Source organism: Idiotropiscis lumnitzeri, unplaced genomic scaffold (genome assembly GCF_059441095.1).
Source record: "Idiotropiscis lumnitzeri isolate Australia: NSW breed Sydney's pygmy pipehorse unplaced genomic scaffold, RoL_Ilum_1.0 HiC_scaffold_34, whole genome shotgun sequence".
Taxonomy (NCBI): domain Eukaryota; kingdom Metazoa; phylum Chordata; class Actinopteri; order Syngnathiformes; family Syngnathidae; genus Idiotropiscis; species Idiotropiscis lumnitzeri.
In genome coordinates this window covers 2,000,519-2,017,027 of record NW_028283572.1, presented here as the reverse complement: position 1 = coordinate 2,017,027, position 16,509 = coordinate 2,000,519, and the positions used below count along the sequence as shown (strand labels likewise).

The following is a 16,509-nucleotide window of genomic DNA, read 5'->3' as shown; positions in this document are numbered from 1 at the left end:
AACGATTAAAAAGTAGCTGATTAGAGTTTTAATTTTGTATTCATTAATCTGTAATAAAAATGGACATATTTTGGTTAATAAAATTAACAAGAAATAAAAGTAAAGGGTGTTCTAATACTTTTTTCAAGATTGTCCTAACATACATTTAATGTTTACAGTATATGTCTTCGGAAGAAGCGCAGCATTAGATTTTTTTTTTTGTTCTCTCTCTTTGACTTCTGAATTTGAATTTCTGTCACAGATGTGCTTGAATTCTATTTTGGATGATTTGTGTTAAACTGCACAAATATTTGAAGAGCCATAGAATTCAAGAATCACACCAGTGCTGCTACTCCTCCGAACGGGTGAACGCCCTTGATTAACAACCTGCGTTGAGGTGGCTTTTGAGATTCGTGGTGTGGGAGAAAAATCTCTGAAGGCATTCTTAGACTTCAAGAGAGGGTCCACAATTTTCAAAGATTCACTTCCGTCTGAATCAGAGGCCTCACTTGTATCCGGAATATATTCATCTCCACTGTCATCTGAGTTGGAGTAATAATGCTTATCCATTCCAAAGTCAGCCTGTTTTTTTAATCTAAAAAACAACAACAACAACGAAATATAAAGGATAGAAGGCAGGAGACCAATAAAATATATGCAATTTGCTTGTAAGATTCCCTGAAATCTATATGGGTTGTTTACCTGTATACTTTTGGTCCTCCTGAGCCTTGGGATAGTAATATGGTCTGGGTCTGAGGCACAAAGTTCAGGGGCAGGATTTGACAATGATTCGTCAGAATCTGTGTCGTTATTCCAAGGAAGATTCAGCCCATATTTTTTGTCCAAGGGAGGAGACTGGGTTGCATCAGAGTCCAAGAGAAAATTGAGAACCCATTAAATACTTAATCCCGAGAGGAATCTGCACAGAAAAAGGTCTTAATTCTATTTGAAAAAAAAAAAAAACTAAAATATTGATGAATGATATTATGACAAAATAATGTAATAACAAAATTAGAATGATTTTAGGAAATTATTTGCAAAACCAAAACATTGTGGTACGATAATAATGCATATAATTATTCTACGCAGCTATATTTAACAAAAACACTTAATTGACCGTAACAAAAAGCTCCCGGGAGGAAAACTACATTAAATGTTTTTTTAACAGGGCAGTGAAAATATTGGAAAATAAAAAAAATAATGAATAAAATAATATGAAAAAAGAATTCAATGTGTATCGATGGACCCATATGAAATACTTATATCGCTATGTACTTATCAGCCATATCGCCCAGCCCAATATGTAACTGCAACTTCAAAACCTCGGGCCATAACAGGATTGTAACATGGGATGCATATCTTCATTCCTAAATTTGTAGATCCCGAGGAGGCTGCTCAATGGTCCTGGTAATGTAAACCTCAACCAATTCGGTCACAGCCAATGTTCTCCATCCTTGTTAAGAAGTTTTGAAATGATTTAATAGATATACTATTGCAAACTATACCAGAATTTTATACATTTTAAACTTTTGATCACAATTTTACCTATTTTCTAAAAATCTGAAGAATCCACATGCCAAATCACCTGCTGTGGACACATAGGTTCTGTTCTGACAGATAATTCAGTTACAGGTTGTGTACTTAAAGCCAATAAGAGGGCAATGCAGCAGTCGACAGCCTGACGAAAGCTTAAGTCTCCCAATGAGAGAACTGTAGTGGCTGGTAGGTTCTTAGATTGTAACATAGTAAAGACATACACTACGCATAACTGTATATCATATGATGATGAGGGAAAATATTATTAGCTACGATTTATGTCCAGATATATTAGAAAACTTGTCCAACCAGCACAGGTCTATCTAACTGTAATTTTAACATCTCAAGACACGACAGGATGACCACATGATACGCATACCTCCTTTTCAGAGTCTGTCAAACCTTGAGAAGGCTGCTTCGATGTTCTGGTGGCATCAACCTCAGCCGATTCAGTCATTGTCGGTTGTCCTCCATCCTAATGAACAAGTTGAATATTAATTTAATGAATTAAAAAAAAGAAAATGGATCAGAATTTTACACATTTTAACGAACCAGTTCACGAATGAAACAAAACCAATTACTTTAGCGCATGACAATTAATCTTCAGTAGAGATATGTTGTGACTGATATTTCAGTCACAGGTTGTCTTTTGAACGCCACCAGGGCCGCAATGGAGCACAGGACAGCCAAAAGTCTTCTTGTCGGACAGCTGTAGTGGCTGGTAGGTTCTAAGATTATAACATAGTAAAGGCACATACAACTCCTAACTGTATTTCATATGATAATGAAGGAAAAGATGATTAGCTATGATTTATGTCAACAATAAAAATGGCTCTACGGGGTCCCCACGAACGCAAACCTGACAGTTGGGTGTCAGATGGCCAACATACCTGACTCGCAATTCAACTCAACTGGACCCCACAACACAAGAAAAAGCTGAGTGAGCCTCAAACCAGACATACACATTCACTGACAAATATCCTGTGACACCAGATATATTAGAAGTCTTGTCTAATCAGCACACGTCTATCTAACTGCAATTTTAACATCTCGAGACACGACAGGATGAGCACACGATACGCATACCTCCATTTCTGAGTCTGTAAAGCCTGGAGGAGGCTGCTTCGATGTTTTAGTAGCATCATAAATTTATTGAATTAATTATATTTGAGGTTGGATTAGATTTTTACACATTTTAAGCCTTAGCCACCCAAAACAAAACATAAGCTCATGAATGAAATAAAACTAATTAATTTCGCCCATGCCAATTAATCTTCTGTAGACACGTGTTGTGACCAGTGTTGTTTTTGGCAGGCATTTTAGATTTTGTCCAAGTCATTTGGACAAAGTGCTGATTTGTTTACATCACATTTAGTCATCCCAATTCGTTATAGTTTTAGTCCAGTTTTAGTCAACGAAAACTAAAAAAAGGGTTTTAGTCCAGTTTTAATCGACGGAAACGCAAAAAAAGTTTTACCCTAGTTTTCGTCAATTTATTCACAAAGGTTTTAGTCCAAGCGGCACGGTGGCCCAACTGGTTAGCATGATGGCCTCACAATATTGAGGTCGTAGGTACGATTCTGGCTCCGGCCTTCCTGCGTGGGTTTCCTCTGGGTAATCCGGTTTCCTCCCATATTCTTAAAACATGCATGGCAAGTTGCTTGGACACTCTAATTGCCCCGAGGCATGAGTGTGAGCGTGGATGGTTGTTCGTCTATGCATGTCCTGCGATTGGCTGGACACCAATTCAGGGTGTACCTCGCCTACTGCCGAAGACAGCTGGGATAGGCTCCAACACCCCCCGCGACCCTAGTGAGGAGAAGCGGTACAGATAACGGATGGATGGATGGATGGATGGGTTTAAGTCCATTTGAGTTAAAACAAGGCATTCAAGGTTTCCACCCAATAACAAAGACTTTTGGATGGACTACTAAGGATTCTTCATTACAAACAGAAAAAAGTGGCAACAGTGGAATCAATACTCACTGCTCCAAAATAAGCAGAGAAGCAAAACATTTTGTTGGGCAACTGTTGTGGCTTTATTTCACTAAAAGCAACATAAAATAATTTATGAACCACATGCTAACAATTTTGTCTAGTCAACGAAAAAAATTCATGTACATCACGTCATGTTTTCGTCATAAAAGAACCTCGTATAGCTTGTCATCGTCATTAAAAAAGGGGCGTTAACGAAGTATTTTCGTCATAGTCATCAGTGACGAAAACAACACTGGTTGTGACTGATATTTCAGTCCCAGGTTGTCTCCTGAACACCACCAATTGGGCAAGGGCGCGCAGGAAAGCCTGGGGTCTTCTATTTTTACAGTATAGAAAGGCTAAATATCAAATTGAAACAGTGTTTTATATCATGAATATACAGGGTTGGTGCTGGTTCTGGTAGGGAAACCACAACATAAAGATGTCCTTAATTAGTCCCACAATGGGGATATTTGCAATATGGCATATGATGGCCTAACAGGGCCACCGCCCAGAAAGGAGTAACGCAGAACTTTGTAATACTGTCACTCCCTGACCAGTTCGTTGTTCCTGCAGAGCCAAACTTTGACTCAGACCCACAAATTTGAATTACAGATAGTGGACAATGGAGAACTCCCCCAGTCAGTCATCATGTTCAACTTCCATAGAAACTTCACATACATTTATTAGATTGCCAAACTAATTGGAAACTACATCACCAGAACACCACAAGTGGGCTCTGTTATTGTACTTAAAGATGCATCTTACAAACCTGTGTTCTCCAAGGCCAGCTGGTCCATAGTCTTAAGTTATTTCTTCGCCAACATCAATGTCTCGGAGCGCAAACAGACAGAGGTGTGGTCTGTCCTCTGTTGTCATCTTCTTCATTTTACAGTTGGGGTGCATGTGGTCATCATTAACCAGTCTTCCCAGACTGCCATCTTCTTGAGCTGCATCAACACTTAAAATAGATTAAAAAAAAAAAAAACAATTATTCAATCAATGTCAGAAATTAATCTTTGAGACAATCTTGTGTACACAAAACATAAAAATAGGAAATCCACAATTTTTAAATCTAAATCAAATCATACAAGAAATTTCTATTGGAATCAGACCCTATTAACAGCTTGTCTTTGAGACTTCATGATCTATATTTTCATTTGTACAGATTCAACGCATGAATAAAAGTAATTATACATTTTTGCTTAGAGAATGATTTTTCCCCTAACACTTATGGGATGAGTATGTGTTTATTTTTTTAAATAAAAACAAAAATAAGATAACATCTCAATCTTTGCCTCACCTCCAAGTTTTTTCTTGCCGGCGGAAGTCAAACAAAAAGACAGTGCCTCTTCCATCCATCTTCCTGCGTTGAGATTCATCAGAATCTATCAATTTTCCTCTGTACTCCATAATAAAGAATAAAGTCGTCTTTCCTGAAAGGGGCCTTGGTAAATACTCCTCGACCTAGTTAACAGGGAAATCAAGTTAGCTTCGTCATATTTTTAAGCACACAAATAAGGAGTCATCATATTCATTTGGGCCACTATACTAATGTAGGGTGGTTTGAAACATTGCTTCTTGTGAGGGATAGAGCAGAGCCCTTCTTTATGATTTTAAAGGAACAGACCAGCCAAAATTCATTTTCCAGCATTGCATTAGCCAGTATGTATTAGGACTGAAAGTACAAATGTCAATTGCACCTGGTTACGTAAAAAAAAAAACTTTAAGATTATTTAGTTTCAAAACAATGACATACACTGTACACAGTCATATTGGATCGCGTCACGTGATCTCTGTGACGTATTACGTGCTTTACACTAGACTATCAATATCGGACTTGTTCACCGGTCTATTGTGGTATAAAAATGCCGGAGGGCGTCATCAAGTACAGCCTTAATTTAGATAGAACTCCTACCATCAGGTTTCACACTCACTGAAATAACTTGAAACTGACAAAAGTGGCAAAAGAAAAGGTCAAGACACTCTTAATGTAAAATAACCACTTAAAAAACGATGTCAGCTTGGTTATCAGAAAACAATAATATATCTTAGCAAAAGCGTTAACATCATACCTTTAAATTAGTTTATATACTTCGCTTCTAACTCTGCAGTCTTGTCCAGACCCTTGACTGCATGTTCAATAGTATCCTGCTTTGGGGACTTCCTGCATCTCAGGGAAGGCATTGTTTATTCTATAAAGAAAAAAGACAGTATTGTGTTGAGAATTATTAATACTATGGGCTAAATGGAGTTTTAACAATATCAGTGTAAGAAAAATAAATTATAAATTAAAAAAATATCAATTCCTCCATCCCAATTAACGATTTCAACCATAATAGTTTATATTGAAGTTTAAACAACAGACACAGACAGATTTATGCAGTGTGACTACAAAAATCTTACCAAAATTGCATTCACAGTAACCTTTGCTTTAAGAATCATGTAATTAACCAGTGAACATCGTGTCTTACACAAAAATTAATGACAGAAATTATCATGGTACTTGCATTCTGTGGTTCTATAACAAAAGTGCAAGCTGTTAGCTCCGCAAAGCTAATGCAACAAGCTAGCGTCCCTCGTGCTCACATTCAATGCAAACCTGACCACCGGATGACAATACGCGTCGGTTTAGTTCTTTAAATGAGTAAAAGCACCATGACGTTTTATAATTATTCAATGCTTAACTGGAGCTCGTCAATTATGTCGATGTAGGAGCACATGTTTGCTAGGCCAGTGTTGTAGGCCCACATCCATGGTGCTACTTTGTATAGTGTTTTCCACACAACTATCTCTAACTATGAACAAATGCACTCGACGCATGTTTTGAAAAAAACCCAACGAAAAACACTTACCTCTCCGTTTCAACAGCAGTTCGAACTTCGAAGTGGTGATATTCTCCAGCGTTAAGCACCTGCTCGAACTGCGAATAGGTCAAATTCAACAGCGTCTTTTTTCTGTCTTAATAAGGACGCGATGAGAGGAGGAGCGCTTGCCTTTTCGTCAGCACGCCCCGCGCGGGTGGTGCTGCTTTATCACTCTCTATCTGTGCCCGCCCGCCGGCACGTCGATAGAAAAATAATATTCCTTCAAACATTACTTTCATCTTCTTAACGTTTTGTAGTGAATTTAACAGGTTCACCACTTTTTTCAAATACACCAATGGAAAACAGGTCTTAATTGAGGAAACATACAAAGAGCGTCTCACAAACACCTTATGATGAGCAATGTAATTTGATCACGTTTTTTGTCACTGCCTGGACGTTGGGTTCACTGGCCTGGTGGCAGTGGCTTGTAGACACTGTCACTGAGTGGGAACGGATCTCAAGGTGGGTCAAACTAACCCAAGCAGTGGATCGGTCCGTTTTTTAAATTTATTAATTTTTTTATTTTATGTATTTATTTATTATTTAATACAAGGGCTTCGGCTCACTACCAGTGGGCGGGACCAAAGAATTTGGGTTTCCTTTGAGCTAGGAGGCAGTCAAAGGCAGTCCAATCCCCGGCAACATAAAGCGCCTAGCTCTGGGGACATGGAATGTCATTTCTCTGGTAGGGAATGAACCCGAGCTGGTGTGTGACTAGACCAGTGGTTCTCAATTATTTCCTGTCATGCCCCCCCTACCAAGAAGAAAACAATTCGCACCCCCCCACCACAATTTTCTTTTACATTTCGTACTAATGTACATGTTCTTTGCATATTAATGTTAGATTGTCAATAAAATATCTTACCTTAACAAAGCTAAATTGATAAAAATAAAATATCATTTTGAGAACGACTATTGTGAGGATCTCGAAACTCAGTACTCTGTGGTGCTAATATTGATGAGATGATAAATATGTTGAAGCCACAGAACAAAAAGATTAGATATTGTTTGGAAATTAATGACGTACATAAAGGAATATCAGCCTTGATTGGAGTACATTACTGCATTTAAATTTTTAATAAAAATGAAACAATTATTGATGTTATGACCACTATGAAGAATTTAAAAAACAATATATAGGGATAATTATAGTTTTCATTTTGTTATGTGTAGTCTGTTCATGTTGCATTATTTTTATGACAAAGACGATGGTTAATCGTAGGTTTGTTGCCCAAATGTACCATTACAACCTGATTAATGTTGAGAATGACGAACTCAAACTGGACACTGAAACGTAAAAACACATGGACTTCTTGCCCCTGTCCTCACACGTGCACACACACACACACCATACACGAAGATCCGGGAGGTAAGGACGGCTGTCCTACAGGATGCGGATGGAAGAACAACTGCAGCGGAACAATGCCAGGGATGTCTGGAGGGGCCTGAAGACCATCTCAGGCCACGGACAAGCAGGTAAGACCCAGAAGGGGGGGGGGCTTCAGTGGGCAAATGAGTTGAACCTATTTTTCAATAGGTTTGATCAAATGTCTGACCCCGCTCAGGCTTCCCTGATGCAGCCCCCACCCACCCCTCCTGCCACTGCGAACAAGACCCTCTCTCCCCCTCTCTCGCCCCTCTCTCTCTCCACAGGCTCCAGTTCCCAGCCTCATCAGACAACCACCACTTCCTCCTGCTCAGCCTTGTTCCTCACAACATCTCAGGTGAAGAACCAGCTGAGGAAGATGAAGGCGAGGAAGGCGGCAGGCCCAGATGGGACCAGCTCCCAGCTCCTCAAATCCTGCGCAGACCAGCTGTGTGGAATCGTCCAGCACATGTTCAACCTGAGCTTGAAGCTGGGCAGAGTCCCCCAGCTGTGGAAAACATCCTGCCTGGTTCCGGTTCCAAAGACACCCCATCCGAAGGAGCTCAACAACTTCAGACCAGTGGCGCTGACGTCTCATCTGATGAAGACCCTGGAGAGACTGGTCCTCGTCCATCTGCGCCCCCTGGTCAGCTCCTCAATGGACCCACTCCAATTTGCATACCAGCCTGGCATCAATGTGGATGATGCCATCATCTACCTGCTCCACACTTCACTCTTCCACCTGGAGAAGGCGGGGGGCACGGTGAGGATCATGTTCTTTGATTTCTCAAGTGCTTTCAACACCATCCAGCCCGCCTTATTGGGAGACAAGCTGGAGCAGGCGGGAGTGGCCCACCACCTCATCACATGGATTCACAACTACCTCACAAACCGGCCACAGTACGTGAGAACACAGGACTGTGTGTCTGACGTGCTCCTCTGCAGCACGGGAGCGCCGCAGGGAACTGTGCTGGCTCCCTTCCTGTTCACCCTCTACACCTCGGACTACAAATACAATTCCACAACCTGTCACCTGCAGAAGTTCTCTGATGACTCTGCGATTGTCGGCCTCATCACTGACGATGACGATCGGGAGTACAGAGGGGTTACGCAGGGGTTCGTGGACTGGTGTCAGCAGAACCGCCTCCAAATCAACGCTGGGAAATCCAAAGAGCTGGTGGTGGATTTCCGCAAGCGTCGGCACTCTCCACCTGCACCAGTGAATATCCAGGGAACAGACGTTGAGAGGGTCTCAACTTACAAGTACCTGGGTGTTCATCTGAACAATAAACTGGACTGGAGCGACAACACAGACGCTCTCTATAGGAAGGGTCAGAGCAGACTCTTCCTACTCAGGCGGCTGAGGTCCTTTGGCGTTCGGGGAACACTCCTCAGGAACTTCTATGACTCGGTGGTTTCATCAGTCATCTTCTATGGAGTGGTCTCCTGGGCAGGAGGCATCTCGGGCCGAGACAAAAAGAGACTGGACAAACTGGTGAGGAGGGCCAGCTCTGTCCTGGGCTGCTCCCTGGACTCTGTGGACTCAGTGGGGGGCAGAAGGATGACGGCAAAACTGTCATCAATGCTGGACAAACCAGCCCACCCATTCAATGACACTCTGAGAACACTTTACAGCTCCTTCAGTGACAGACTTTTACACCCTCGCTGTACCAAAGAGAGATTTCGCCGCTCCTTCCTGCCAACTGCTGTCAGACTTTTTAACAAGAACATTGGGTCAGGCCTACAAACGGGAGGGCATTAGTGCAATTGTGCAGTCCTAGGATGCAATATTAACTACTACTGTACTTTCAGCCAAGGGTGTACTTAAATATTGACCAATGATGTATTTTGTTTACCATTACAGTATTCTTATTACAATACTTCTATCACTGTAGTATTTCTACCACTGCAGGATGTTCACTATTACAGTACTTTTATCATTGCAGTACTTTTATCATTGCAGTATTTTTCTATCATTGCGGTACTTTTACTATTACAGTACTTTTACCATTGCAGTACTTTTACCATTGCAGTACTTTCATCATTGCAGTATTTTTCTATCGTTGCAGTACTTTTACTATTACAGTACTTTTACCATTGCAGTATTTTCTATCATGCAGTACTTTTCTATCATTTCAGTACTCTTACCATTACAGTACTTTTATCATTGGAATATTTTTATGATTGCAGTATTTTCAATCATTCAGTAGTTTTTATCATTACAGCGTTTCCCCCTCCGTATAATGGACAAACATTAGGAGTGTTTCCTTACACTTAGATACGTTTATACTGTGTATATTTGCATGCTTTTTCTGAATGTCTGCTGCTAATGTTATACATTAACGGCTACATTACGCCGCCGACTCTGTGTGATCTATATCTTTGCTGCTGTAACACCTCAAATTTCCCCATTGTGGGACTAATAAAGGACATCTTATCTTATCTTATCTTATCTTATCTCTCCTACAACGAGGCAAGGGCCTCCACCAAGTCACCCCAGGGACAAGTTTTATTCCCTGATGGTCATCAAATTATGAGGATCTCATTCTACGCCGGAAGGGAGGAGGGGAATTTTTCCCTAATGTGAGGTTTTCGCTCCTCCACTGATGATCACACTGTTGTATGATTTCATTATGATGATCTGTCTTAAAGCCGTAAGGACATGATTTTTAAATCCACAACAGGGGGGAAATGTAAGATGGGCTGAGGATAGGTAATCAGTTTGTGTATTCATAATCATGTTTTTATACACTCATTAATGTTGAACACACACAGAGACACTTACTTGTTATTTTAACACACACACACACAGACACCGTATCCTGAAGATGTGTTTAGTTAAACTGACCTTGGGTTATGATTTTCTGCCTGCTGGAGTCCCTGGTGATTAGTTATTGATGCTTTAGTTAAACTGACCTTTATACCGTGAGTTATTGATGTTTTCTGTCTCTTGGTGATTAGTTGTTGATGCTTTTCTGTCTTCTGGTGATTAGTTATTGATGAGTTAGTTTCAATAAAAAGGCAGAACGGAGGGTGAGAGTCAGAGGGTGTGCGGGATTGAACTGGCAAGACGGCTGTTTCACCTCCTGGCTCCCTCTCCCATTCTGAATGGCACAAAACGAAAACTTTAGTAAGTTATTTCAGTCTAAAAAAGGCGTCAGGGCATTTTTAAACCGGACAGTAAGTCGCCACTGTCTTGGTTCCTTTTTGTGCCTTGACCCATACCGGAATTATTGAAAGGATGCAGTCCTATTTACAGGCCCCAGTGACACCCCAGGTTTCTGTTGTTTGTACGAGGGCGCTTAATAGGTACTGCTATTCACAATCGTCTTAGGCTGTTTCTTTGCAGAAGTTTATGGACAATGTGTAGTGCTGTAGGATGCAGTCTAGAGCATTCTTGACATTGAAGCTTTTGTTTCCAGCAACTGCTAATGCGACCGTGCATCAAACATGCAAAACACAGACCCTTGCTCCTCAAGAAGTCAATCTTATCCTTGTGATGCTTTCTCCTAAATTCCTTACCAATTGTGAGACTGTGTTGCTCTCCATTTCAATTAGCACATGGTTTGGCAATAGCATCCACTGAAACAGGTTCTGCCTTTGGCGTGGTGGTTTTGTTGTTTTCCATCTTGGCGGGCACAATGACTGTTGTGAAGACTTTCTTTGATTTTGTTGTTTCTGTGTGTTGTGATTTTGTTTTCTGTTTTATAGAAATCTTTCGTGCTTGTCAACAAAATCCTTAAACTTCACTCTTCTATTTGTTCTTTCTTGGAGATTGCAGGCAAATTTTCTCCAAGATTCTATAAGTCTGTATGGAAGTTTGTTTGCCAATGCCTTTATATTAGCCATGTTGTCCAAGTCCTCCATGTAATTAACATCTGCCATTATGTTCGAACAGCCCATAAGGAATAATGTGAAAGACTGAAGTGCAACACCATCTTCAGACTTGATTGTTGGCCAATCCATGGCTTCCTTTAAATATGCTTCTGCTATCATGAAGTCATCACCATAAAACTCCTTCAAGATTTGTTTTGCTTTGGTATATCCTGTCAGAGGTTCCATATGGATGCAGCTCTTCACCAACTCATGTGGTTGTTCACTAGTATACTGCAGCTAAAATTGAAGATGATCACGGTTATCACTTGTACGGCCTTCAATCCCATGTTCAATGGCACCTATACAGGTTTTATAATGCAGAGGGTCGCCTGTAAAACGTAGGAATGGAAAGTTCGGGAAGAAGCGATGCTTTTTGACTCTTTGCTAAGTATTCTGCGACACTGGCTTGCTGTGAGATTGCGTGGCAAAGGCCATCAAGCACATGTCCCTGTTGTTCTCTACTTTCTGTCTGATGTGGAAATCTAGCCATTGGAATAGTCGAAGTGGGAGCATTTCAGGTCAACACTGCTTGTTGCTCTGATAGGCTGTGATGGTAATTGAATGTTTTTCCTTGTTTAAATTGTAACACACTCATCAGGAATGTGGATACCATCCTCCTGGGTATTTTCATATCTTCTCAAGACATCCAATTTAGCATCAGACTCAGGGAGTGCCGTTTGCATTGCATGCATTTCCTTCTTTGCTTTAATTGCAGCTTCTTCTTGCTCAAGTGCCAACCTTTGTTGTAAATCAGCAGCCTTTGCCTTTAAACATGCTCGTTCCATTTGAGCCTTTAATTTAATTGAAGACGTTGACAGAAGTGAGCTTCTGTCTGTTAGATTCTTTACTTCTACTTCTATGGGTGTAGTTAGTTGATGCAGATCTACTATCAGCAGGTGATATTTGTTTATTGCATCCTTCCTCTGCACGTTTCAAAACGTCCTTCTTCCATTGCTCACATTTCCATTAATTACATTTTTTGGATCAAACCAGTTATTTTGGTCATCGGCAAAATCCTCTTCAGTCTTTAAATTTTGCAGACCGGAATTGAGGTCCACAAATTCTTGCTCCATGCCGCTAAAGCAAACACGAACCTCAGTTTTTTACAGCGTCAACATTTGCATCATCCTCCATCAATTGTTCAATTTGACGTTGCATGGAGGTCAATTGAGCAAATTTGCAGCTGCGTGCCTGCATCCGTTTAGGCTTGTGATCTTCTACAGCTTTTCTCCGTCATTTTTAATGTCCGCTTTCCACTGTCTTGTTCCTCCATGTCAATCCACAATGAAGCAAACAAAAACGTCAAACTGACTGTAGCGTCTCAATTTGTAGGTCAGCCGAATGACGATCAAAGTTTTAAGCAGTTTACTCACGCACCTGTTACGTGCGCGTCCTTGTTAACTCGCGATGCTTGTCAAGTATGGACGCATGCTAACAGCTAGCAGCTCATTGTCCCGACTGGAAAGTTGCTCCTTAGCTGTGATGTGCCTAGGGTTACACTATCTATCATTAACAAACACAGCCAGCCCTCCTCTTTCCTCTTACCGCTTTCCAGTGTCCTGTCCGCAAGTAGTATTTGGAAGCCGTCAAATTCCACAACGGTGTCCGGCGTTAGCTCTGTTAGCCATGAATCCGTGAACATCAGCAAGCTAGCTCATTGGAAGTTCCTCTCGTGCCGCGTTAGCGCTGTTAGCTCGTCCATTTTCTTGGGAAGGTATCTAACATTTCCCATAAAAACGGACGGGAGGACGGGGTGGTCACGCCTCCTCTTTGCCTGGCGTTTCGCCCCCGCGCGACATCCCCCGTCTCTTCCTCCTCAACTCGTGGGGGATATCGGGTCTCGCTCCGGGAGTCGGCACGGGGTTAGCACGAAGTGCTAACAGCTGATCTCTTGTGTAAACGATTGATCCGTAGCTCCCAGTGACATCTCCGGACACGATCACGCAAAAAACAGCCCTCAGCAGCAATAAAACCACCGCAATTTGGATGTCCATTGCTGCGATGAGGTAGAATAAATAAAACTGGGTAAAGGGAAAAACACGCGAAAAAGGCTCAAATAGTGAGCCGTGCTGCTCTAGCAGGTAGCCACTCGCGTGGCGACGGAACCGGAAAAACAAATGTGGTCCCATCAAAATCTGATTGGATATTTAAAAATAAAAGCGTGAAAATTTGCTTATTTGTCTGTCGTCACCAATGATTAAAAAAATTAAAATCATTACAAAATCCTCAAGCTATCGTGATACCAGACGAGTTCTGCGGGACACCAGACCACCCCAGTTGTCCACAAAAAGTGGTCACTTCAAAATTTGATGTGGCATTTCAAAATAAAAAAATCACCTGAAATATGCACTGTGATCAACACTGATTTAAAAGAAAAATCTTTAAAAAATATCCTCAAACTATCGTGATACCAAACCAGGACTGGGGATACTAGACCACACCAGCTGTCCACCAAAAGTGGTCACATCAAAATGTGATGTGGCACTTCAAAATAAAAGTAGCCTGAAATTCGCTTATTTCACGGTCATCACCACTGAGTTAAAAAAAAACATAGCTCGAGCTTTCGTGATACCAGACCAGTTTTGTGGGACACGAGACTACCCCAGCTGTCCATAAAAAGTGGTCCCATTGAAATCTAATTTGTAATTTCAAACTAAAAGTTGCCTGAAATCTGCACATTTCACTGTCATCATGCCTGACTTTAAAATTTCATTAAAAAATATCCTCTAGCTATGGTAATACCAAACCAGGTTTGGAGGACACTAGACAACACAGCTTTCCACCAAAAGTAGTCCCATCAAAATGTAAGGAGGCATTTTAAAATAAAAGAGCTGGAGCTGTCGTAATACCAGACTAGTTTTGTTGGACACTCGACGACCCCAGCTGTTCATCAAAAGTGGTCCCATCAAAATCTGGTGTAATTTCACAATAAAAAAAAAAACACCTGAAATATGCACATTTCATTGTCATCAACACTGATTTTAAAATAATCATTTCAAAATACCCTCGAGCTATCGTGATATCAGACCCATTTTGGGGGACACTAGACAACCCCAGTTGTCCATCAATTGCGGTCCCACCAAAATGTGATACGGCATTTCAAAATAAAAGTAGCCTGAAATCAGCATACATCACTGTTATCAGGCCTGACTAAAATATCATGACAAAATATCCTCCAGCTATCATGATACCAGACCAGACATATTTCACTGTCATCACCATTGATTTTAAAAAATTAATTAAAAACTAGAGCTGCGAGCAGCTATAAAGGGCCCTCGCCACCCGGACAACGTTGGGGTACTGGCACGTTGGAAATGTGAAATATTTCCGAGAAATAACGTGAGGAATCTTCAAGAGGAATTTGCTTGTAGTTAAAGTTAGAGCAGCTTTTGTTTTCAAAGCCTCGTCAATGTTTGAAGTAAATTTGTTGGCAGGCACTACAGGTGCATCAAATCAAAGACTAATAGACTGAAAAACATTTTCTTTCCGAGAGCCATCACCATTCTGAACTCTCACACACATGCACACACACACGACCACCCTTACCTTGCTGAACAGCGACGTATTGTGTTGTATTTCTCCAATTTCATACTATTTTCCATCACAATATTTATTCTCTTATTTATCTAATTTATATATTTGATTAAATTATTGTTGTATTGCACTGGAGAGGGGAGCTCCCTAATCTTGTTGCACACTGTACAATGACAATAAAAGGATTTCGGATTCTGATAAATTTAGAATGGCCGACTTCCTGTTCAATTTAGCATACGGCTCCATGAGACTTTTTATTAGGTCTTGGCTTTGTACACACTTCATCAAATTTTCAGTTTGGTGAAACAGAGATATGGGGCTGTTTTTTTTTGTTGTTTTTTTTTTCTAGGGGGCGATAGCGAGCCATTTTTAAACAACTGTACGACAAAATAATAAAATATTGTGAATATTGAATCAACTCCCGGTTGGGTGGACGCTGGCACGTTTGGCTGCCACTGCTCACCGGTAACTCTCAGAAATTTTTTGGATCCGCTTGTTGTACCTGCTTTAGCAGTTTACAATCCCTCCAGTTACAGTGATTTTATTTATTATCTGTATGTTGAGCGATCCCGATTCTCATGAATGCCACCCACCGATTGCATAGTCGCTGACGCGTCTACTGTGGCTAAAGTTTAGCTTACCTATCAAAGTTAGCACCTTATGTACAGGGTAAGTTTGGGATTTTTTTAGAGCATGAGCAGGGGAGTTTTTAAGCATTTAGTCCATTGTGGTGAACCGCCCCCATTTAAGTAAATTCAAAATGGCCGACTTCCTGTAAAACCTAGCGCATGGCTCCAAGAGACTTTTTTGTAGGTCTTGGCCTTATACATACTCCATCGAATTTACAAAAAGTAGGTGAATCACTCAACCAGGGCTGAAGTTTTTGAATATTTCTAGAGGGCCATGGCAAGCCATTTTAAAAAAGCTGCACATTCCATTCCGCAGGATTGCTATGGACATTGTGGGTCCTTTGACAAAAAGCAGTGGTGTAGTGTGTGACAACGCCACACGTTTCCCAGAGGCATTTCCATTGCGCACAATCACTGCTCCGGCAGTACTTTGTGCCTTGGTGCAACTCCTTTCCAGAGTTGGCATACCAGATGAGATTCTAACAGACCAGGGAACCAATTTCACTTCAAGGTTAATGCAACTGTTCAACAAACAACTGGGCATCTCCGCCATCAAAACCACTCCATACCACCCATAGACTGATGGACTAGTGGAAAGGTTCAATCAGACCTTAAAGAAGATGCTCCAGAAATTTGTGGATGATACTGGAAAAGACTGGGACCGGTGGCTGCCCTTTTTGCTGTTTGCCTATCGCGAAGTTCCTCAGGCGTCAACAGGTTTCTCTCCCTTTGAACTCTTGCATGC

At 41.1% G+C, this 16,509-nt stretch overlaps 1 long non-coding RNA gene across 1 annotated transcript; it reads right to left on the bottom strand.

Moving 5' to 3' along the window:
* Positions 1-453: 453 nt before the first annotated feature.
* On the bottom strand, positions 454-4,424 carry LOC148315933 (uncharacterized). Its single transcript, XR_015840512.1, has 4 exons — positions 4,265-4,424; positions 1,895-1,990; positions 682-898; positions 454-574 (listed from the first exon to the last, which is right to left on the bottom strand). It is a non-coding gene; the product is annotated as an uncharacterized LOC148315933 (long non-coding RNA).
* Between the last annotated feature and the right edge of the window lie 12,085 nt (positions 4,425-16,509).